Source organism: Pleurodeles waltl, chromosome 7, assembly GCF_031143425.1.
Source record: "Pleurodeles waltl isolate 20211129_DDA chromosome 7, aPleWal1.hap1.20221129, whole genome shotgun sequence".
Lineage (NCBI taxonomy): Eukaryota > Metazoa > Chordata > Amphibia > Caudata > Salamandridae > Pleurodeles > Pleurodeles waltl.
The window spans coordinates 460,632,027-460,657,115 of NC_090446.1; positions in this window are offsets into that span (position 1 = coordinate 460,632,027).

Consider the following 25,089-nt stretch of genomic DNA (forward strand, 5'->3'; position numbering starts at 1 on the left):
CTAGGATAATTTAGTGTGTTTAAGGGTTTCCTCTAACAAGAGTTGTGTCTACTCCTTGAGGTGGGCAGTTGCCCATTCCAAGTAATAATTACATTTCTTACATTGGTTGCCGACACTAGGATCAATAGTATCCAGTCCTGAGATGTACTTATAAAATTTGATACTATAGATTGGGAAGAAGGGGTGGGCCCTGCTTCCTGGGTTGTAGGAGGTGATTGGGAGAGCTCCAGGAAATTCTTGTGCATGTCATGGGCAAGGCAGATCTTATGTGAGGGAGCCCACATTGTGTCATTCTTTTTACAGGGATTTTTCTGTCATTGGTACAGGCCAAAAACCACTGAAAGGGTGTGGGGTTGAAGGGCACCCAGAGGTTAGCGGTACCCCCGGCGGTCCCACCAGCAGGGTGGGGTTGTTCCTAAGAAACTTTCCCACTGTGAGGGCCTTAAAAAAATTCATAGTTCCTGAGACCCCAATAGGTTATTTTTTAGGGAGGTTTAGCTGTCTAAGGGTACCCCTGATTGTGGCTCATCCAGCAAGGAAATCGTTCCTGAGGTAAGAGGTGTAGTGGTAGGCCCTGAGGACATCAAGGATGGTTAGTAAGTGCCTTAGTTCTCCAGGTAGGCTAGTGACTGATCCCAGGAGAAGATTACCTAATTATAAGCACTCCTGGAGCTGGATTGTGGGAACCTATCAGGACCGGTCCTAGGTATTGTGGGGCCTCAGGCAGAACATGAACATGCAAGACCCTCTAAGATCTGACATCACAGGAAGTGACATCACAGGAGGGACATCAATTAAACATTAATTTTCTGTTGTTTAAGCAGCTTTGTAAGAAGCTACTTACCTAATGTAGATCACTAAAATACCTAAAAATATCTTAATAATCCTAGTAAAATAAGTACAAATATTTTAAAGCTCTATTATGTGAAAAAATACCTCACATTAATCAAATTGACTGACAAAGCTAGGCCTAGGTCTCTCCGAAACTGATATGATTACAACAATGCACACTAATTGTTTCCATATTATGGCATAATTAACATTCCGGATTGTCCCAGAAGTACTATGTGGAACTTCAAGTGACTCCTCAGCCCTCCCTTTACCCTAGTAAAGTTCAAGGCATTTGGCTTTCAGCAAGCATGGGGGATCAACGCTAACAGATACATTTTAGATAGGCAATAGAAAGCACAGATTCCAAAATATAAGAAGAGGAGACAGTGCAAATGTCATACACAGGTGGGGTGGGTAATATATTGGCAGGCAGAAGCACTAAAGGATGGACCACACCTGCTCACTGAGTACACAAACAAAGCAATAACTCTCAAACTCTATTTTTTAGAGATGCAAAGAGTTGAACTAACCTAAAGATATACAGACCAGATGTCTAAAAGGGAAAGCAGTTTGTGGTCAGGTAAAAAAGAATGCCAAAGTTATACTGGGAGCCAGTCACTAAAGCGATACATTACAGCAACACAGTACAATGGGCTTACTATAGTAGACTCTTTGCAGTTTACAACTATATGGAAAGGAAATGTAGCACCATGGAAGAGCTAAGTTTGTGGAGATGTTGCTTGACTTGCAAAAAAGCTAACGTAATACCTGAGACTTACAGTTTAAAAAAACATAAGTCACAAGTCCCTGTTATCTGGGAAGACACTTGCCAAATTGCAAAGGAACCAGAACCATGCTGCTCAACTCACATTCAGCTTTAGAAGTAATAATCAACTTGTGCCTGTTTTCATGAAAATCCATTGGATCTTAGTTAAAGAGATAACTGAATGCAAGACCATTTTCATCATCCGCAAGTCACTCCAGTCTCTTCACAGGTATCTAACCAAACACTTTTGGTCTTTCAACCTTCAAGGCAAGATCTGCCTCCCTGAACCTCTCAGCTACCTACTTGCATAGGCTCAGTTTTTTGCTGATCACTCCATGTGCATTGAGGTACTCTATGTAATGCCCCCTCACTAATCAGCTGTCCTCATCCCCCGCAGCCTCATCTCCTGTACACAACACTAACCCCCCTTCATCTCCCCACCTCTCACAGGAGGCCAATTCTAACTGTGGTCCTGTAATGCAGCCATTTCCCCAGGCCTAGCTGTCATTATCTGAGGTTTGGGATTCTTTGTTGTGGAAGGAGGCACACATCGTATTGTCATTTTGCACCTAAAAATAAGACAGCTGGCTTTGCAAGCACAGTCTGACTGACTCTGGGCACACCAACCTTAAGGCTGCAGCAGCATTTTGATTTGTGCACCAGCTGACAAGCCAGCCCACGCAAGGAACCCAGTTTATTCACAGTAAGAAAATAAATCATCTCATCAAGTGGCCAGTCAATTGGCCCATCAGTTAACTGTAGATTCTCCACCTTTCCTACCTGATTCCAGCCCCTTCCTTCGACCTCGAAGCACTTATGTCTTGCAAGGTGAACTACTGTCCGTTATCACTTTGCAGGACACTTTGAACTCACAGAGATATCTTTGTTGGGTATTGGGGGACTATTAGCCACAGAGCACATTTTTGGGTGTTTGATTCCATAACCACCTGCTCTAAGTCAATCCCTGTTAAAAGATGTAGCTAGGCTGATGGGATAAGGTTCTTTTTGGGTATGATTAATGTGACATACTATATTTGAGTTCCATTACCTTTATCACTTCCTGGAGTAAGCTTTGACTGCTCGCCATTGCCGACTTTGGAGAGACACGTTTTTAAAAGGAATGGCTCTTATACAAATTAAATGAAACATTCAGTTCTAAAACAGCAGTCGTAAACAACAGTATCATCCATAGATGTTGCCAATTAATCATCTGCTTCCCCAACTCAAAGAGGTCACACAATACACATCTGTATGTTTCCATTTACAGAAAAACATTTCGGTGCGTTTGAGAAGAAGGTAACAAAGAGATGTCTGAAGAGGTGGAGACCTTTTGAGCCTGCTGAAGGTTTTTTGAGCAGAGAAACAACCATACCCTTTTTAGGGTCGAGCCTGAGTTACATGCGCTCACGCATGCGTATCGCAGCGAGACTCTTTTGTATTTAGAAAAGGGCTCGGAGCCCTGTCAACATCACGTCAGTGTTTTTTATTGGTTCGTTGGCTTCCCTAATAAAATCTGCTTGCTTTCATTCGTCGAAGGCACGCATATGTCATGCCTTTTCCGGTGGCTAGCCCTCCTCCAGCGCAGCGACCAAGTACAGAAAACATGCGAGGCTCACTGTTTTCCATCGGGCTCGTGGACTTTTTTTCTCTAATTTACCAGCGCAATCTCGCTTGGCAGAAGTCGAGCGCTTTACATACTTGATTTCACTTTTTCGGGTTATGTACATAAATGCACTTTTGCCCGATAGGTGAACAGTCGGGTTAAGAGTTTACAATGCGATCAGCTCTAACATGAGCAAACACGAGACCCGTTGCATTGTAAATGCTTGTTAGTTTTTACGTTGACAGGATCTTATGACGAATCAAGCAAGATACTGCAAGGGCAGTTCAGGGCAGAAGCTATGATCTCTAAATCTCCGGTCTCGAGATGTGTAGGGAAGGGTCCCAATAGGGGAGAGATTTAATTGAAAGGTGAAGAGAAGTACTAAAGTACACAGCAGACACAATGAGAATAATTCAAGATCAAAACCCTTTGCGAAGAATGAAATATGCATCTCAAAACGAAGACAATTTGTTTACATGTTTTATATGAAAAATAAACTTCAGCAGAAGGCTCAACGGACTTAGAAGGACGAACTGGTTTAACAGCATTTTGACCTCCTTTCCAACCTTTTATGTTTTTTGTTGGTTCTGCCCCTTGTACACAAACCTCTCCCCTCTATACTCTACATTCCATGTTGCCTCTTGTCAAACCTATTACCTATGCTTGCTAGTTCAGCCCCCTGTTAGATCCACTTCACTGCTGCATTATTTCCACTTCACCTCATCTCTCTGCAAGCAATTTACCTCTCTTTCTGACACTCTTAAATCTATGTTGTAATGTTATTTGTGTTTGTAAAATGCACCCTAAACCACAAGGGTATCTTGGCACTGAGCCAGTGTGTGTGCCTATCCATGCCTATGCCAGGTTGGTTGATTGAAAAGCCATGTCTTCATCTTCTTGACAAATTCAAGACGAGAGGAGGAGGAGGCTCTTATGTGGAATGGAAGCAATGTAAGAGAACGCCTGTCCCCATGGATCATGGGGAGCTAGGCTTGCATCTCAGCCTTGGATCAGCATCCTGTGAATCCAGGCAAATCTCTGTGCTAGAAAAAAAATAATGTAGTCTGTGTCTGTAGTGAAGCAGTTTTATGATCATGGCCACTGTTGGTGCTAGGTAAAACTGCCAAAAATACAACGTGGACCCTTCCTGTCACCCAGACCTTAGTCTCATCCTCCAAGAATTAAAGACAAAACATTACGCTTTAATGTCATAACGAAAAACCCATGTAGTGGCTGGATTGAATATGGAGAAACAGGAAAATCTAAGATCAATCCCTGCTTGACCATATTGTGTAATCGTAGGCAATGCTTTATTTCACTAACATACGTTTTACCTATTGTCACACATTTTTCAAACACGTTCATTCGGGGTGTGCACTGTACAGACACTTCTTGTTTTTGATGGTAATAGGCTATAATTTTTCTTCATGTTTAATAAGGATGTATCCCACATATAGGGCACACATGAACCCTGACATGCCTCTTAGTCAGGGCTGTAACATCCTCCCCAGTCTGGAAGCACATAAATTAACATGCCACACATGGAGGTGAGCTCTGTAACAGACTTTGGGGGTCATTCTGACTCCCGCCGGGCGCGGTCACCGTGCGCCCGGCGGGAGCCGCCAAAATACCGTACTGCGGTCGGAAGACCGCAGTGGGTATTTTGAGGTTTCCCCTGGGCTGGCGGGCGGCCTCCAAAAGGCCGCCCGCCAGCCCAGGGGAAAACGTCCTTCCCACGATGAAGCCGGCTCGTAATCGAGCCGGCGGAGTAGGAAGGTGCGACGGGTGCTACTGCACCCGTCGCATATTTCACTGTCTGCTAAGCAGACAGTGAAATACAAGCGGGGCCCTCTTACAGGGGCCCCTGCAGTGCCCATGCCATTGGCATGGGCACTGCAGGGGCCCCCAGGGGCCCCGCGACACCCCCTACCGCCATCCTGTTCCTGGCGGGCGAACCGCCAGGAACAGGATGGCGGTAGGGGGTGTCAGAATCCCTTCGGCGGCGCAGCAAGCTGCGCCGCCTTGGAGGATTCCAACGGGCAGTGGTAAACCGGCGGGAGACCGCCGGTTTACCCTTTCTGACCGCGGCTGAACCGCCGCGGTCAGAATGCCCTCGGGAGCACCGCCAGCCTGTTGGCGGTGCTCCCGTGGTCGGTGGCCCTGGCGGCCACCGGCCGCCAGGGTCAGAATGACCCCCTTTATTCTTCAACATACTATTACTCTCTGCTCGTATTGCATCATAACTTTTATAAGCACACCTTAACACCTCCCATCTTATTGCCTAAATACTAGAGTCCACTCAGGACTGTGAGGGCCTGTGCGTGCATGATATCAAAGACACTACATCTCGCCCTTCCTAAATAAAAAGTACAAATAACTTTAGCATTATATTTCTTTAATGACCAGCTGAAGCACACAACCCTCAAAGGCTTGACAGCAAATGGAGTGTCTGTTTTATGCTTTCACTTCTGTTTGACCAGTACCAAGTCCCCCTTCTCAAAGACTGTTTCCTGGGCACATCAGTAATGCTCAGTATAAGTTTTCATCTTGCACTTTCGAGAAGCATCTGTAATACAAACCTTATTCGTACTCATTGATCAGTTCGATGTCCATTGAGGTAGTTTAGTTCTGATGGCTCTACAAAATAGCAAGGTGGCAGGGCTCTTGCCAGTTGTGGAGTGAGGAGGCGATTGAGAGGCACAAAGTGTTTGGCACAGGACTTGACTTAGATTGTTTCCTTCCATCGATGCTCGCCGAATTACCCTCTTGAGGGTGTCCTTAAATCGCTCAACAACACCAATGGTTTGGGGCCAGAGAGGTGTACTCTTTTGATGCTTAACATTGAGTTGATCAAGAAATTCCTTGAATTCTGTGCATTGAAACGTGGGCCACTGTCAGGTATGACAAATGTGGGGATGATGTTTCAGACAGGCTTCTACTGGCATACGCCACAACGGGTCTCTGGGCATTTGGGTGGCCATTGTGCTTAGAAAGGATTGCTCCTAATGCCACCGGGCTTGCATCTACTGTGATCTCACTATGTGACTGTGGATGAAAATAGGCCATTTCAGTGGCATTCTGAATCACATGTTTTATTTAGTTGAAACTGTGATCACACTCAGGAGACCACTGAACTGGACATTCTGTTTTGTTAAGTCTCTCAATGGAGCACTCACTGTAGGAAAGTCACAAATGTACCTTGAGCAGTAACTGGCCATGCCTAAAAAGGATCTGAGCATGGTTACATCTTGCGGGGGGCAGGTAGATGATAGTGCTTTCACCTTATCTGGGTCAGGAGTCATTCCTTCATCAGAGAATATGTGCTCAAAGAATTTAAGTTTGGTTTTGTGAAACTCAGGACTAGGGGAGCATTCATTTATGACATGTTTCAACAGGTTTTCTACTTTCTCAACAGCTGCTTGTATGTGAAAAGCGACTCTGCTGTGTCGTTGGACAACAGATCGAATGTCCTCATTATTATGAAGTAGCACTTTCATTGATATCAGTCTTCCTAGGCCATGAAACAACAATGGGAACTGACTTTCAATTTCAGCCTGAGGTTGGATGTTGTTGTTGAGAGAAATCGGCCCCATGTCTGAAGCCGTGCCAAAGCTATGCAAGATTGCACAAGATGAAGTACCTTGAAGGACACGGATTGGTGCTCGCACTGATGTTGTTTGTTGTTGGCAAGTTGCTGTAAATGGTCCCTGAATCAGCCCACGTGTACCCCTTTGTGTATAATGGAGTTAGGATTGGTACAGGAGACAAGCTGTTGAACCTTTCTACTGGCATGATGTTAATCAATGCACCACTGTCTCTAATGAAGGTTACAGGGCAACGGTTCTCTTATAGTGTAAATTTAGGACAATGTCCAAATTAATTTTGGTGCTTTGTTTTGTGACTTTCTTTTGACATTTGATCTTCTTTTCAAGCAGCTAATCCTATCTGTGCATGTTGATCTTCAGTCGATATCATAAATGCACATCTGTCTTCTTAACGAGTGCTTAATAATGACATGATGATCAGCTCTGCTTGGTTTCTGCTTGTTGTAACTGATATTGCTTTTTGGCCTTGTGGGCATCGCGAAAATGATTCTGGAACCTTCTGCTAGCTATTTTCTATTCTAGCTTTGTCAATGTAGGCCCAGATTTACCACAAACTGGCACAGCGCAGTGCTGCACCAAAAATAGCAGCGCCGCGCTGTGCCACTTTTGAAACACAGGGATGTGCCAAATTTACAGGAATACGGTGCACCCCTGTGTTTTCCCCTGCACCTGTGCTGAATTAAGCCTCCATAGTGTAAGGGTGTCTGTGTTGAGGGGATTTATTGTTTATGTGCAGGAAGGTGTTCCTTCCTGCATATAAACAATCATCCATGGTATTTTGCTCTTTCTATGTGGGCTGCAGAATATAGCACACATAGAAAGAGAAAAAAACATAGAGGAATAAAAGTATTCCTCCTTGTGCCATGCTAACGCCACCCCTGGGGTGGCGTTAGTTTTTGGCCCTGCCTCAGATTTACGCCTTTCTGTAAATCTGGGGCAGCGTAAAAGCAATGGTGGTTGTGGTGGAATGCCCACAGCAACACCCATTGCACAGCCCTCTGAAATTGAAAACTGCATCGAAGGTGACCATATGTACAAGGAGGTGTTAAGCCACAAAAATTGGCTTAACTTCTCCTTGTAAATATGGTGCAGTGAAAAGCGTCACAGAAGCGTCACTGAAAGTGATTCTTCAGTGGCACTAGTGCCTTGTAAATCTGTCCCGTAGTTTCTCTTTCGCTGTTCAGACAGTTATTAAGTGATGTTCTTTCCCACAGCCTTTGCACATCTGCCTTATGGCTGGACATTTCCCTTCATGGGGAAATGAAAACCCACGTCGGAAGCATAACTTTTTCTTCTGTGGAGAAGTCAACCTGCATGTATCTGTTTTATGCTTTTGCTTGCTTTTCATGATCAGCACTGATTCATTACATGCTGTTTGTGCTTCCATCTCAGCAGCTAGTCGATCTGCTTATTCCTCTGTCCTTGCAGCCATTAGCATTTTCTCAAAACTGAGTGACTCTCACAACATGCGTCTTCTGACGGAATCTGAAAAGCAACCATCAATGCAACTGAGGTGCATGGCTTCTTCTTCATTAAAGTCACAGAACTTATAGTGTGTGGGAAGTGGGTCAAGCCTCTCAACAAATGTTTCCATTGTTTCGCCAGCTTGTTGCTGTACTTGGTCGAAGATGTATCTTTCATAGTCGACACTCGCATTGAGTTGAGCTTGGCATCCAATGCTTCCTTTATCTTTTGGTATGATGTTGCATCGGCTTGTGAGACTTTTTTTTAGCACTTCTTTTACTCCATGACCATAAAGGTTTTTCAAATATTTAATGATTTTCTTCTCCTAGTGCATCTATGAAGTCATCAAACGTTTCGATCCATGCAGTCCACCTGGCACCAAAGTTCTACTTCTTTGAGGTATCAAACAGAGGTGGTGTCTTCAGGACTCTAGCCATGTCATACTTTGTGCTTCCTTCAGTCACCATTGGTAGCAATGTGCTGCTCAGGCAGCATTTGCTTTGTACGTCAGGACTGGCAGCAGGACTACAACCTCTACATCGAACCCTCCTTGCTTGAAACCTGGTCGCCTCTCTCGATTTTTTAAGTTGTATAGCACTTGACTCGTTGGTGGCGGTAAATAAATTTCAGTTTTTGTAGCTAGTTGCCACTGCCTTTAGCATTTGTGTTGTAATAACGATGGCTCTGTGTTATGGTGCAGCTCAGTATTTCTTCCTTTAGCTTTACCAACGGGTTTTGGTGGGCTTTTTGAATGTGCTCCTCTACAGGGCCTTCAACTACTTCGATGCCATGTGTAGGGTGGAGTGGGGCTTTGACTCCACCTATGTCAATGGTTTTGCTTCAATTTTGGGGCACACGTGGCACACAAGAGCAGTTTGCTGTACTTTTGCAAACTATCAGGTAGAGCAGCTTCATTTCTTTGGGGCATGTATCCTGTACTCATCATCAGTTGTAGACTTCTCCCCAGCCCAGGAGCATGTAAATTAATATACCACACAGAACTCGGTAACAGAGGTCCTTATTCTTCAACATACTATCGTACTCTGCTTGCATTGCATCATAACTTTTATAACCACACCTTACCACCTTCCTTCCCATTCAACAATTCCTGTCAAAACTCAACCCATGACCACAAGGGCACTACTGCGCAGGTTGTATGTCGGAACAATGACAGCCATTACAACAAATGGCTTTACAGTGATGGATTTAAAACAAAAGAGCCATTACTTCGAAAGAATTTTACATACAGTAATTTTCTTTTTTACAATGGATATATCTTTACCACGAAAATGTAAGTATCTATCTATCTGTCTATCTATCTATCGATCTATCTATCTATCTATCTATCTATCTATCTATCTATCTATCTATCTATCTATCTATTTCTCCCTTTCTCTCTCTCTATATATATATATATATATACATACATATATAAAATGGGTTGATTCTTACCTATAAAATACTTACATTTTTGTGGTAAAGGCATCCGTGGTAAAAGCATATGCATAGTAGAAAAACAACAGGTACATTTAAACTCTATATTTATATATACTTATATATAGACAATATACATTAATATATATATATATATATATATATATATATATACACACATATATATATAGCCACAACCCCTGAACTCTAAAAAATCTCTTGCCACCCCAAAATTCCTTTGCCACCCAAAACTCTTACCCACCCTAAACCCTTAAAAATTCCCCTACCACCCAAAAACCCACAACCACCCTAAATCCTAAAACTTCCATTCCAAAAACCCAGACCAACCCTAATCCCTAAAAAATCCCATATCACCCAAAAACCCATTCCCACCCCAAACCCTAAACATTTCCCTGCCACTCAAAAACCCATACCCACCCTAAACTCTAAAAATTCCCTCACCAGCCAAAACTCATATTCACCCTAAACTCTTAAAATTCCCTTACCACCCAAAACCCAATATCCATACTAAACCCTAAAGATTGACTTACCACACAAAAGCCCATACCCACCCAAAAGCCTAAAAATTCCCTTGCCACCCAAAAACCCATACCCACCCTAAACCCAAAAGATTCACCTACCACCCAAAAATCCATACCCACCCAAAACCTTAACAATTCATGTGCCACCCAAAAACCCATACTCACCATAAACTGAATCAAATGCCCCTGCCACCCCAAAACCCATTCCAACCATAAATCCTAAAAGATCTCCTGCCTCTCAAAAACCCATACCCCCTAAACCCTAAAAATTCCCTTGCCACCCAAAAACTCACACAGTGGCGGTCGCTAGTTATAGTTATGACCTAGGGCCAGATTTATGCTGGCTGTGTGCTGTTCCAACACCACATTAGCATCATTTTTTTTACATCAATGTGGCGTTGGAAGGGGGAAAAAAGCTGCACTACTTTGTAACCCTTTGCACCACATTATGCCTGTACCAGGTATAATGTATTCAAGGGGGCGTTCCGGTGCTAGGGGGGCCATAAAAATGACATTTTTTAATGCCTGCCAAGTGCAAGTATTAAAAAGAGACTCTCGTTGATTACAATGGGCCTCTGGATGCCTGGCAGGATTAGCGTCATAATTTTTACGCTAATGCTGCAAAGCGCCGGACTAGCGTCAAGCATTATGACGAGAGTCATCCTAACTACTGCCATGGTGCACCATATCTTAAGTACAGCGCTACCATTGTGGCATTATGGGGGTGCTAACTGGCACTAGAAAGTGGTGCTGCACTAGGCGCAGCTTCACTTTTCAAAAATCTGCCCCCTAGTTTCTATAGAAAAAGTATTTTACTACTTGCCTATATCTTTGGCCCCGGGTGATGAATCTTCACAAAATGTTCCCAAAAAATATGACTCTCACTTCAACTGCTGTCTGGAAAGTTTTGTGGTGATCCGTCAAGTGGGGGCTGTGAATAAGAAGGGAGGCTCAAAAAGCGTTTTCTCCATTTTATTGTCCACAGGGATTTTGAACAGGAATAGAGGGTGAACTGCTAGAAGGAATAACACCAAATTTGGCAGAAAAGTAGCTCTTGGTCCAGAAAGAGCCCTTTTGTTATTTGGTGTAGATCAGTTCAGTAGTTTTTGAAATATGAAAGTAAAAACAAATTTGTATCTATAGGGACACAAAGACTCTGCGAGCTGTAAAATGACTAAAGCCATTTTATATCTCCAGGAGGTGACCATTTTCCTCTGTACCTGCACCCAGTAGACCAGACCAACGAGGGCTATATAGCGTGTGGGGGCACATTGTTGCGCGGGACATGCGAGGGATGCGCCTGGACAAAGCCTGGGCCAAAAGCAACCCCGTTCATGCCCATCCGAGTCTGAAGGAGGCCGGCTGTGCCACCCCGACATTTACTTTTTAAGTACACTTTGTAAGTGCTTTTGCATTTTTAAATACTCTGGGTATGGCCATATTGTCTTATCTTATCTTAAGGGATCGTTCTCTGGTGTAAGTACTGTGATGGGCATTCAGAAAGCGAACGAGGGTGGAGCTGGGGTGGCAAACAGTTAAAAACATAAACGGCAGAAGCATGCAGCAAGTAACTGATTAATGGATAGGATAGACGACCTCCTAGTTGACTGTGAGGATATTTTGACCTCCTCTCAGGTCAGTGCCCCTAAATGTATTCCGACTGTATTCAGACTGAAGGTTCCCCAGTAAGACCAAGTGAGGGCCCCTGCCCCCAAACACTGGTAACAAGAACTGCAATTGCGCTTCTCCCCCCGTTGCTGTAAACCTGGTGCCCGGCACTGGTCACCCTACATCAGCCGGTGGGATCATGAGTTCTAGCCAGGCCCGACGTACAAATCCCTAAACAGGAGGGACAAACTAAGGGGGTCATTCTGACTCCCGCGGGCGGCGGAAGCCGCCCGCCTGGTGGGAACCGCCAGAAGACGTACTGCGGTCAAATGACCTCGGCGGTCATTCAGACTTTCCCGCTGGGCGGGCGGGCGACTGCCAAAAGGCCGCCCACCCGCCCAGCGGGAAAGCCCCAGCAACGATGAATCCGGCTCCGAATGGAGCCAGCGGAGTTGCTGGTGTGCGACGGGTGCAGTGGCACCCGTCGCGATTTTTAGTGTCTGCTTTGCAGACACTGAAAATCTTAGTGGGGCTCTGTTAGGGGGCCCCTGCAGTGCACATGCCAGTGGCATGGGCACTGAAGGGGCCCCTAGGGGCCCCACGACACCCGTTCCCGCCAGCCTCTTCCTGGCGGTGTAAACCGCCAGGAACAGGCTGGCGGGAAGGGGGTCGGAATCCCCATGGCGGGGCTGCTTGCAGCGCCGCCGTGGAGGATTCCCTGGGGCAGGGGAAAACCGGCGGGAAACCTCCGGTTTCCCTTTTCTGACCGAGGCTGTACCGCCGCGGTCAGAATTGCCCCTGAAGCACTGCCAGTCTGTTGGCGGTGCTTCCTCCGTCCCCGGCCCTGGCGGTCCATGACCGCCAGGGTCGGAATGACCCCCTAAGTCTTTATCATCAATTGCCTAGATAAATGAAAGATAAAGCTTCAAATTACGTTTGACAGCCTGCTCCTAATCGGGCTAATTCTAACAACACTGTCCTAATGGTTAATGTCCCCAAATTACACCTACCAGCCCACAGGGAAGCGGGTGATTCTGTGAGAAACAAGGCGATCCACTGGATCCATCATGTGATGCGCTGTTACTCCATAATACGTGAGGACATAATTGATGAAGTAAGAAGGCAAGATCTGGTTACCTGTCATGACACTATTGAGCTGACACTTAGGGTTAAGAGCTTGGTTGATAATTTGGTGGCCTTCGATGCAAGCACAAGCACCCCAGGGTACTCATACATTCAATTTAAGTATCCCAGTCCCCCCCACATGACAGGAACGGGTTCACCAACCTCTTAGCAGGCACTTCTTCTAATCTAGATAAGAATGATTGACTCAGTGGACCATCCCTGCTGACCTACTACCCTTTCTATGCAACATAACTACTCCTGGTTCGACTGCTTCTCCTACTGCTGACTCTAAAAACACCCTCCCCCTCATTGTAGACATACCCAATCCACTGATTCAGGACCACTTGGTTATTTCTGACCGTACCGCTCCTGAGGGGAGTACAAGGATTGCATTCTGGAACGTGGCAGGTCTACTATCTAAGGTTGTTATAGCAGACTGGTGTGATTTTGTTAATAGCTTCACCGTAGTCTGTGTACAAGAAACATGGGCAGTAAACCCAATCCACCGAAATGGTTTCAGAACTTATCATACCCCGGCGGAACCATCCAACTCTGGGAGAGCAATGGAGGGATCTGTACTTACGTTTCAAACACCCTTAGAGCAGCTAGTATAATTATGCTGGCTCCACAACCCTACCATCACATCGTTGTTGTTGAAATATCAGCAATCCGTATGGAAGTTTGCACTAGGGCTTCAGAAAAGGCCTGCGGTTTAAACGAAAGGGGGAACGCTGGGCACTCACACTTTGCACACTCTGCCTGTGGGAAACAAATGAATGATCTTATATTCAATATTGACCTTGCATTCTGTAACAAGATTTGCTGCCCGCCAATCCCATTCACACCTACGTTCAATGGGCATGGGAAAAACTCAGTGATAGATTACATATTGGTCACACACCTCAAGGGTTGGAAATTTCATTACCCACACAACTACATGCAGTGACCATTTCCCTCTGAGCATGAGCCTCGATATGGCATCAAGAGATTTTTTTTATCCCAAGCGTCACTTTTCAACTATTGTACGGTGGGAGCTATGGACATTAACAGGCTCAACGGGTACACCTTGCGCTGGCCAAAGATTGATCCCCAAGAGTTTCTAAAAAAGTTGCTCTGTGGTTGTATGCAGGCTTTTGAAAGCTGTCTAGATCTGGGATCTGACCCCGAGGATATCATTGAGAGTTTCCAAAAGATTGCTGGGTACGTTAAGGAGGGACTTGTAATTACAGGTAGGGTTAGCAGCAACAACAGGACGAGAGCGTGGGTTGAGGAACATTGTGCAAAGGCCCATAGAACGTTGAAACTAGCACTACAAAAATGAGCACACTGTGCAAATGAAGACAGGACAGCTAGGAAACACTACAAGTATGTTTTAACACAGAGGAAAACAACTTTAGAAGAAGATCTATGGGAGAAACTGCATGAAGCAAGCACGAGTAAAGACCCTGCAGCTTTTTGGGGGCAATTAATTCACACTACCTCCAGCCTGATACAGGTCCACGCCATTAAATAGCCATTGGTGAGGGGGACTGGATTAGTCACTTTTCTAATATTTGATCCAATCCTACTAACAGGTCAGGGCTGACAGTAGATGCTGTATTTGATAGTGATCTTTATCCCACTGTTACCTTCCCTATCAAGATGGCATTCACCTTATATGAGATCATGGCTAACTTGAATGCTAGCAAAGCCGGCAAGGCGCCAGGCCCGGACTTCATCCCTGCAAATCTGTTTAAAGCCAACAATACCCTATGGGGGCCACTGCTTACTCAAGTCCTGAATGCGTGTTGTCAAGTTGGCCTATTGAAATCCTGGAGGGAATCAAGTATAGTCCCAATCTTCAAAAAGGGAAATAGACATAGGGGGTTATTACAACTTTGGAGGAGGTGTTAATCCGTCCCAAATGTGACGGATATACCACCAGCCGTATTACGAGTTCCATAAGATATAATGGACTCGTAATACGGCTGGTGGTATATCCGTCACTTTACCGTCACTTTTGGGTCGGATTAACACCTCCTCCAAAGTTGTAATAACCCCCACAGTCCAAATTGCTACAGTCCTATCTCTCTCCTAGACTTGATGCTAAAAGTGTCAGGCCGCGTTATCTTGAACAGACTACAGGAATGGGCCCAGGACAAGAATGTTTTATCGGACTTACAGGATGGGTTCTTGGAGGGACTAGCCACTGTGGAACAGAGTCTAAACCTAAGCATGCTGATCGGGAAATACACCAGTATCAAACAAGGGAGATTCTACCTAGTTTTTGTTGATTTAACTGCTGCCTTTGACTGCGTAATTCATAGCACATTGTGGGCTATCATTGACAACATACAATTTCTCAGGGAAACATTTCATGGATGCAGCGCCAGAGTGAGATACGGACTCAAGGGCGAAAGTACCCAACCGTTTGGAGTAGAGAGGGGTGCAAGGCAGAGTTGTGTTCTAGCACTCATTTCTCTTCTCCCTGTACATTAATAGTCTGGGCAAAGTATCATCTGCCAATTGTAACAACCTGCCCCAAATAGGTTCCCGGCCCGTCCCCACCCTTTTATATGCTGATGATGCAGTCCTAATGGCCCGAACCCCCTTGCAATGCAACAGTCACTAATATGTTTTGTGTCCTATATGGAGGAACTGGGGCTCCTAGTTAACAAAAGCAAGACATTTGCTATGAGGTGTAGGAAAGTGTTACTGAAAACTCCCAGTCTCATGATAAAAGACACCAGAATAGATTACGTTACGTGCTTTTCCTAACTGGGGATCATGTTTGACGTAAAAGGACGTGGTAAGTGGCATTCAGAACCAGAGGGCTATACTTCCAGAAAAATATTACAACCTTTAGCAATTTTGTTTGTAAGGTTGGTAAGAAACCCCCATGGGAGATGCTAACAGTCAATAAGGCCAAATGTATGTCAACAGCCATGTATGGGGATGGCCTTTGGGGGCATGTAAACAATGTCTCCCTGCAGTTGATAAAGAACGCCTTCCTGAAGTATCTTCTTTCTCTCCCACAGAGTAGTCCATCACACATATGCCACTCGGAATTAGGGGTCCCGCTAATTTTAAACCTAGTAAAACCCAACCGATCTTGCTATGGCACAAGAAATGGACTTCTGAGTATACAAAGCTGAACCAAGAGATTATACGAGCTTGCCTTAGGGCCTCTAATTTAGGAAAAGTAAAATGGTTGGACTACGTAAAAAAATGCATGAGTGATCTAGGACACCCAGACTACTACTATAAACCAGAAACACTGCGAGGTGTCACTAGAAAAAATCTAAAGAAAGGCTGCTTGTCACATCTGGAGGAACTAAGTCTAACCACTGAACTGCTTGAGCCAAGTGTTCTTAAAACCAAGCTGATCTTAACCTCACCTGGGATGCAACTATATCTAAAGGAGGTGAGCAACAAACAGCACAGATTCGTTTTGACCAGGTTTAGGATACATCTTTTCCATCACTTGGTGAGATTTGCAACCATAAACGACTGGTCGAGGCCTATGGCCAAATGCCCGTGTGACACAGCCACTGAGCAAAGTTCTTTCCATATGATTCTGTTCTGTTCATTATATAACTCGCCAAGAAAGATACTATTGCTGCCATTACTGAGATCCATGAACTTGAGACAATGTCGACCAGCTTATGTGTTCCTATAGTCTTTGCCAACCATATGCATCTGTACCATCATGTCTAAATTCCTGTGGGCTATCCTTAGACACAGAAAAATAATACATTTTGCATGCGACTGAGAAGTAAATTCCATAACTATTGCCATATGCAACCTGCTGGGTAATCTTAAATCATTTTTATTGTTTAATTCCTTGCATTTTTATGATGTTTCTGAAAGGTTTATGTATATATTACATATACATATATATTTTATTTTCCTTTTACTATTTTTTGCACAGTTTTTAGTTAGAAAACCCAGTATTTTACAGTTTTAATTTGTCTCAACACCATCAATTTTACTTGAGTCTTAAAGCTTTACTTATATGTTTGGTTTGTGGTTAATGTATTGCTTTAGTTTTTTGTATGTATGCTTTTATGGCTAACTTCTGTCGAATAGAGCTTATTTGATTTGAATACACAAACCACACTCAAGGATAGCGACACATGGATGAACAATGACCAACACATATGCAACACTCCACACATCCAATGCACATCTCCAGCACACAGGACCCAATGTACAAGCCTCTAGACCCCTAGTGCCACTGGAGTGTCACTTTTAATGATGCTCCGGTAGAGTAATGCGTGCTCCTCATTTACAAGATGGTGTTGAGCCACTTTTTGTGTCTCAGCACCTCAATAGAGCAATTTCATACGCATCACTTAGGCCCTCATAAAGAATATGGCGGTCTGGACCGCCATGCTGGCGGTAATTTCCGCCAATGGCATGGCGGTCCAGACAGCCATACAATGAATGTGGCTGAACCACCACGTTTGAGATGTCGCCACCACCAGGCAGCCTGGCGGTGGCAGCGTTTCTGATCCGACTGGGCAGCGCTTCAAGCAGCGCTGCCCGCCGGATAATGATTTGAATTCCACCAGCCTTTCCCTGGGGGTTTACAGTGCCTGGGAAAGGCTGGCAGAATGAGTGACTCTGGGCTCTCCTGGGGGCCCCTGCACTTCCCATGCACCAGGCATGGGCAGTGCAGAGGCCCCCAGGCACAGCCCCATCGCCCATTTCACTGCACCCGCCGCACTGCTATATTGCCGCCGGCTCCATTTGGAGCCGGCGTCAATGTTCAGGCCCTGCTTCCAGCTGGGCTGGCTGTTGGAAACACTGTTTCCGCCTGCCGGCCTAGCTGGATGTATATTATGTGGCCGGCGGGGGTTCTGGGTGCTGGCGGTCTTCTGTCGTAATGACCACCTTAGTGTGGAAGGGGCGTACGTTGGGTTATGATGTGGATGTGCCACCGCTTTCTGGCATTTCCCCACTTTTACAGAAATATGTAAACCTAAGGCTGCACCAAAAAAGAAGGCCACCGTAGGGGTGCCATCATCATGGGGCAGCGAGGAGGAATACTTTAAACTATCATTGTTTTTGCTCTTCCTATATGTGTTGCAGTTTGCAGCACACATATAAATAGCAAAATGTCATCATTGATTGGTCTTGTGCAGGAAGGGACACCTTTCTGCACAGAATCAATCACCCCTGCAATGCAGGCATCATTGCAGCATGGTGCTGGGGTGCCTATGTTGGAACTTGGCAGCTGAGCTAGTGTCAATGCAGTGTGTTAGGACAGAGGTGCACCATATCTAGTAAATGTGGCACAATGCTGGTCTTTCCCAGTGGTGCAGGGTGGTCCAGCAAGACACTTCCTGCCCACTCGTGTGCCACAGAGGCTTGTAAAATAGCCACAGACATGTCAATACATCCCAAGCTACTATGCCACACTTTGCATGATGTCTACACACACACACACACATGCATACTAGCCAGGAAATTTGGATAACACCTCTGTGTGTAAGGGATGTGTACCATGTCCAACGGGGGGAGTCACATGCAAAACACAGGGCAGCACACAGGGCACAACACCTGTCTCACTGCACACACCACACAAACTAGGTGCAAACTCACACAACATGGTCTATTAGCAGGTCATATGTTACAAAACAAATCTTCCAAAATCTGCAACATCACTCACAATCCGCATGGTTAAACTGTCATGCCATACAATTCACATAATTACCATGACCCTGAATATATGTCCCCTAGTGTGGAAGGAGCACAACAGCACACCAACACAATCATGCATGCAAAAACGAATACACACAACTCAAGATTCAAGTCTGATTCCTTACTTCATAGACAACAACTGTGGCAGGCCAGTTGAAAAGGAACACAATGCCAAGTCTGACATTGTCTCTCCTCTTCCATTGCAGCAGAGCAAGGAAATGGCATCCAGCCATGGGTGATGACACTATATGGCAACCCACAGAATGACGCCATGAAGGCATATAATGAGGCGCAGAAAAGGACAAGGAATGTGGTATAGAGGACATCTGGAACACTCAAGGCCTGTTTCTGATGCCTTGATGCATTGGGGGGAAGCTTTCCTATTCACCAGCCCTTGTTTGAAAAATTATATTGGTCTGTGCAATGTTGTATACCATTTGTGTTACGACTAATATCCCCTTCGATGAACAGGTGGAGGACCCCAGGGAGGAAGATGAGAGCAATGACGCCAAACCATATGATAGAGGAGTGCACAATACTGTGGCTGGGGCAAATATTGTACAAAATGTATTTTCTTGAACTTGTATTGTGTTCTCCACTGGACACTATTTAGAAAAGAAGTCACTTGATCAGACAACAAATCACCCACATCTCTGAAAGCATGACTGGGCCATAACAGTTGGAAAACAAGCATTTACACACTCAAGAAGACCAAACAACTACACACGATGCACTGCTAAAGTAATGTGCGGGTTAAATGTATGCATTGCCAGTTGCACATACATCTCACATAGCAACACACATATCACACTGGTCTAATTTACTGAAGTTTGACAGCAGCCAACATTAAAATCCATGTGATGAATGCTGTCCATATGTCAGGCATAGGTAGGACAAGAGTAGGCATTACCTTCAACAGTGGGTCAGTGTCAGCTATGTGACAAGTCAATGTCTGAATGTCACAATCACGGTGATAACCTGCAACATACCCCTCAGTGGCACTCACATGTATGACAAATAGTGAGTGAAATACAGAGGACCCTGCACCTTTCTGTCTAGGCCTTTCTCACTCAAATCATTTGTCATCTTACACGTATTTCAAACAATGACATAGCATATATCAAAACCTTGGGAAAATGCACGTGGCAATCAGGACACAGACATATTATGACAGGCATGTTGTACTCATAGCTGTCAGGACTATTCAAACAATCCACCAACACTCATTGTGCATCTGACAAAGGATGTTGGCTGCAGCTGTGTGTGAGTGCTCACGTGAAACACACACATTGAGAAGGATAGTTGAGACACTCCTGTACTTAACTGGCCCAGCCACTTTGTGAGGGTGACTTACAGACCACACAAGTGCTGTGGCTGGAGTCTGTAAATGTGTGAGTGTCAGTCACTTCTCATGCATACAATGGATATGCTATGGCAAATAGTTCTAGGCCTGTAGATGAATCAGAGTCCACTTGTAAATATCATATGGACCACATACTGTAATGTGCATGAAGTACTGGTCAGTGAGGATGAGGAAGATGAGGAGTAAGTACAAATTAGCCAAACAGTGCCAGTAACGTGCCGTTCGAAGCCTTAAGTACACAATCTGGCTTCAACGTGTGGGAATCACTACACACTGTAAAAAAAGCCACTTCCCAAAGCAACATTGTATCTATGTAAGGCCACACACATAAGCAAACACATTGTGCATGCTACTTAAAATCCCAGTCACACTGTCAGCAAGTCCCTCTGTGTGCTTGCCCAGTACAAACAAGTATGAGTGAGGCATATGGGAACTGACACTCTGTACCCCACGTTTGCAGACATGTCCCTGTCCCAGTATCTACAACTGAAGTATTAATGCACAAAAGGCACAAATATCAACCAAAATCACAGCCTCATGTAAGTCCTTAGTAGATAATAGGGCAAGGCTGACATAATTGACCTGTAAGTCTCTAGTAGATAATAGTGCAAGGCTGACAAAAATGACCTGTAAGTCCCTAGTAGATAATAGGGCAGGGGAGTTTAGTTGTACATTTTGATACCTGCTCATGTGCTGATGTGTAGCCTGCCATCCCTGTCTGACGGCAGCCCTGCCATGCGGACTTTCTGCTGAAGGGAAGTCTGTGCAAACCTGCATTGTGAGGTATTGTACATTCAAAGTGTATGTGCAAGGAAAATTGTCACAAAATGTAAACACAAGGTAGCCCCTAGGTGCTCATGGCTTTGTGTAGTCCATAAGTGTCAGCATGAACAAGTGCAATGGTGCATCATAGGCCCTGGTGTTTTGGGAACCCACCTCTTCAAACTTAGGTACAGGAGAGATGTATCAACCGAGGACAACGTTGGTCACCAATATGAGCAAAGGTAGTGCTCTGAAGAAGTGCTATGACCCATGAATGAGTCCTAAAGATTGTTGAAGTGATATCCCCGAACATACCACTGTAGTCGGCAAACAATATCAAACATGAAGGACATACACCAGTCACATGCATGTCATGCTAAAAACAAAACCATAACAAAAGTCTGTCTACCATATCTTAACACTTGCCTGCACAGGCATCTGTAAGTTACCCATGTCTTGTGACAGCCTGACGTCTGCCCATTGGGAAACACATTAAATTGCCACACTGATTCACTGCAATAGGGGTGGGTAATCAAGCTACATTCTAGCGAAAGTCATCAGCATCCCAGGAAATACACTTGACAATGGTATCATATGCATAAACATGTGGAGAACATGGGGCACCTAGACCTAGTGTGTTTCCAATGAAGCATGTACCCTTACATATGTACACTCACAGTACACATATTGAATTAATGGGAAGACAGGAATGTGGTAAATAGTGAAGCTCCTGTTGCACTTGTGGCTTGCAATTGAGATCCTAAGTGTCACAACATGTGCCTGCACCACAAATTGAACCCCCACCCCTCCCGTCCTTGTGTGACAGCCTGCTTTCTGTACTTTGGTATGCAGCACATATTGTTTGACATATGCGCAGTCCTACATGTGGGTCTATGGGCCACATTCCATGTATAGTCCATGGTAATACGAGCAATGGATTGAGCTGCCAACACAACGTTGGCACATGAGATAAACCTCTAAAGTTGTCATTTCCATGATTCATAGGAAATGTGGCCTTTGCATTGTCTGTTCCTTGTAAGGCATATGACAACACTCATGTAAACTTAGTAAATATACATTGGATACATGTAACAAGAGGAGTAAGTGGCACACACCTATTCACAAGCAAAACAACATTCCACATGTCTGTCAAAATGTAAAAATGCTTTCAACATGACACCATGCATTTTCACACATACATTTCAGTAATTGCTTTAAAAAAACAATGCATTGTCACAATGCATGTTTTTTACCCCTTTGCGTCTACAAAAAAGTGCACATATCATGCAACACATCTGAATGACCTTATGTTGCGTTATTTTCATTTTCTTTTACAGTCACAGTCTTTTTGTCTGTCTTGGAAGGAGGTTATGTGTTTCTAGAGCTGTGGTTTGGAGTGCTGGTTGAGTGGTGTTTTGTCCTGTTTTGTGTTGCTGTAGTGTCCATTGCATCTATTTTGTGTTATATCATTGTCTATTGTACTACTTTGTAATTGTATTGTTAGGTGTCTGTCTTTGGGATAGTTTGCTAGCTGGGTTAGATGGGGGTAGTTTTAGGTGTATTCTTTCTTGGGAAGTGTACCATGGGTTGGGATCTTGGAATGTCGGGGAAGAGAAGGGCCTGTCACCTCAGTCGAGAGGAGGTTGAGGCTTTATCTGGAAGGTGATGCATTACCTCCCCAACATGGTGGCCGTGGGGTGCAGGGGGGCGGTGGGTGATACAAGGATATCGGACCTAGGCAAGGAAGCTGTCCCATATGAACATGTTGTACCAGGTGGAGTGAACTTTCCGGCAGCTCAAGCATCGCTGGGCAGACCTCATAGCAGGGGAGAGAGACCTCTTGTACCCCATGGATATTGAGGTCAGCAGAACTGTGGCTGAGTGCAAGAACTGTGTGGGTGACTCCTGTTGTGCAATTGCAAGTATGTCTGTTGCCCACAGGCCCTCATTTACAAAGTTAAGACAAAGGGCAGGGCTCTGAGTAGTGTGTCTTGGCATAAAAGCATCCATGACAAGGCCAGTAAAGCATCATACCAAAGAAAAATGGCACATTCCTGATCTTATCTCCTGTATTTTGTTGAAAAACTATGATGTGCATCAATGTAGACATGACTGTGTCATAGCTGAAGTGAAAATGTTTACCAGGAAGAAGTGTCCATGTCCACTAACGGCGTGACTCAGGTTGTATGTTGCATAGTCACGTACATGTGGTGATAGAAGTGATGCAAGAGTAAAGTGAACCATGCCTGAGTGTGTCCTGTGAGTCATGTATGTGCAGAGTGCCATTACAAGTAGCTATACTTTAAAAATGATGCAGTAGTACGTCATGTGCAATATGTGAACAAAGTAGCTGAGACATGTATGTATTGTCCTAGTATATGTACATGCTAAGCTGGTTTACAAATGTGTGTCACAGAGACATCTCAATTATCCTTTTTTCTATGTACATTAGCAAATTATGTGTGATGTGCAATATGTGTCCATGGTGTTCATTGTTCAACATTCACAGTGCTATGTCTCATGTTTTCTTTTGCAGGTGGACCCTAGCCTTATACCATCAGTGAGGTGGCCAGTTTTGCTGACCCCGAAACTACCATTGAGTTTCAATCTGCATATGTTATCTATGGTCAAAGTATGGTGTGTGATGTGGTATGCTGTGTATAATGCCATGTATCAAGTGCATGTATGCTATTACAGCCTTCAAATGCTATACATGGATGTGGACTGTTTGGTTGCAGTTGTGTGTAGGATGTGGATCCCAAATAAACAATGAACATGTGGCAACATGTACTGCAAGGGCCTTGTAAATATTGGACATGGTATATGTGTCCTAAAACAGTGATGACAGTAGGGACATGTGCCAGAAGTACAGGGTCAGACACATGGATGCAGGGTGGCAAGATGTTGTTCCCTAAATATGTTACTGCTCTTTGTGCCGCACGTCGCACACACCAACTCTGGTCATGGTGGGATTCATGACCATGCGATTACTTCCCTAACATTGAGGTGTAATGCCCCATACTCTGGGTTGTGTGTCGCTACATTGCCAACCCATGTGAACCTCACTAAATTTGACATGTGAGTTTGGCCTGAGGGATGTCCATACAACATTGTCATATGACATGCCATCAATTAAAACATCGCCAGATAGTAGTGGTCATGATAATGTCCATGTTGTGATGCAAACAGCTTCATACAATGTACAGCATTAGCCAGTGCTGTTCTAAAATCCCTGTATAGATTAGATGTAGGGCATGTATGCACCCACATATGAGATGGCAGCGCTGATTACTGTTGTACAACACGCTGAGGAGATTTATTGACTTATATACAGGTAATAGGCAGCATAGTGGGACACATAAAGGAACTCTGTGACTATGCATGTAGTTATGTCACAATTCACCAGGTACTGACCTATGTGGATATGAGAATAGTGTCATGCACCTCTGTGTGACATGGGTGACTGCTCTACCCTCCATTTTCACATAAGATACCTGTCACATCCATTTTCCATGTATCAATGTTCTCAGACATCTGTCCTTGCCATATCAGGCACAGACTACCTTTCACTAGCAGTCCTTGATCAGATGAGTTTGGTACATGCCAACTGATCAGAGGTCATTGTCGTATGCATGAGGGACATTGATGAGCAATCCAACATGATGATTTTGACATACCGTGGTCACATGGATGATGTGTATGACGATACTAGTCAATGGTGACATGGTCCTTTGAAGATGTTCCAAGGTGGTTAAATGGTATTGTGCAACAGTGGCTAGCCTTGAAACCTGGGACATGAGCACTGTGGAGATGATTGTTGGTGTGCAGATGTGTATTCACCTTGCCCTTCAGGGTGACATTGCGATTTGTACTGGTCAACGTGTGTGAACTGCAGATGGTGTTATCATTGCATGCCTGTTGCTCTTTTGCCTAACAGCCAATTGGCTGACATGTCCCACTCTTGTTGCAGCAACCAACATGAACCCAACACAGAAGTGAGAGTTCGCCAGGCGTGCAGAATGTTTCCGCCACATAAAACTGGTAAGGAAGGGATTCAGGAGGATGGCACGCCTCTATGAAAGCTAAAGGGCACCAGGGACATGGAAGGCCTTTGCTCATGGGGGACCACCCAGAGAGGCATCTGCATTCACCACCCACACAGCAGGCACGTCTGATGCATCAGACAGGGCTGGACCTTCAGGGACAGGACCCTCAAGAGCAGTTGCTTTAGAAGGTTTGCCACCTCCATCAAGCAGTGCACCTAGCAAATCCCAACCAGTCCAACAGTACGTCGATCCCCC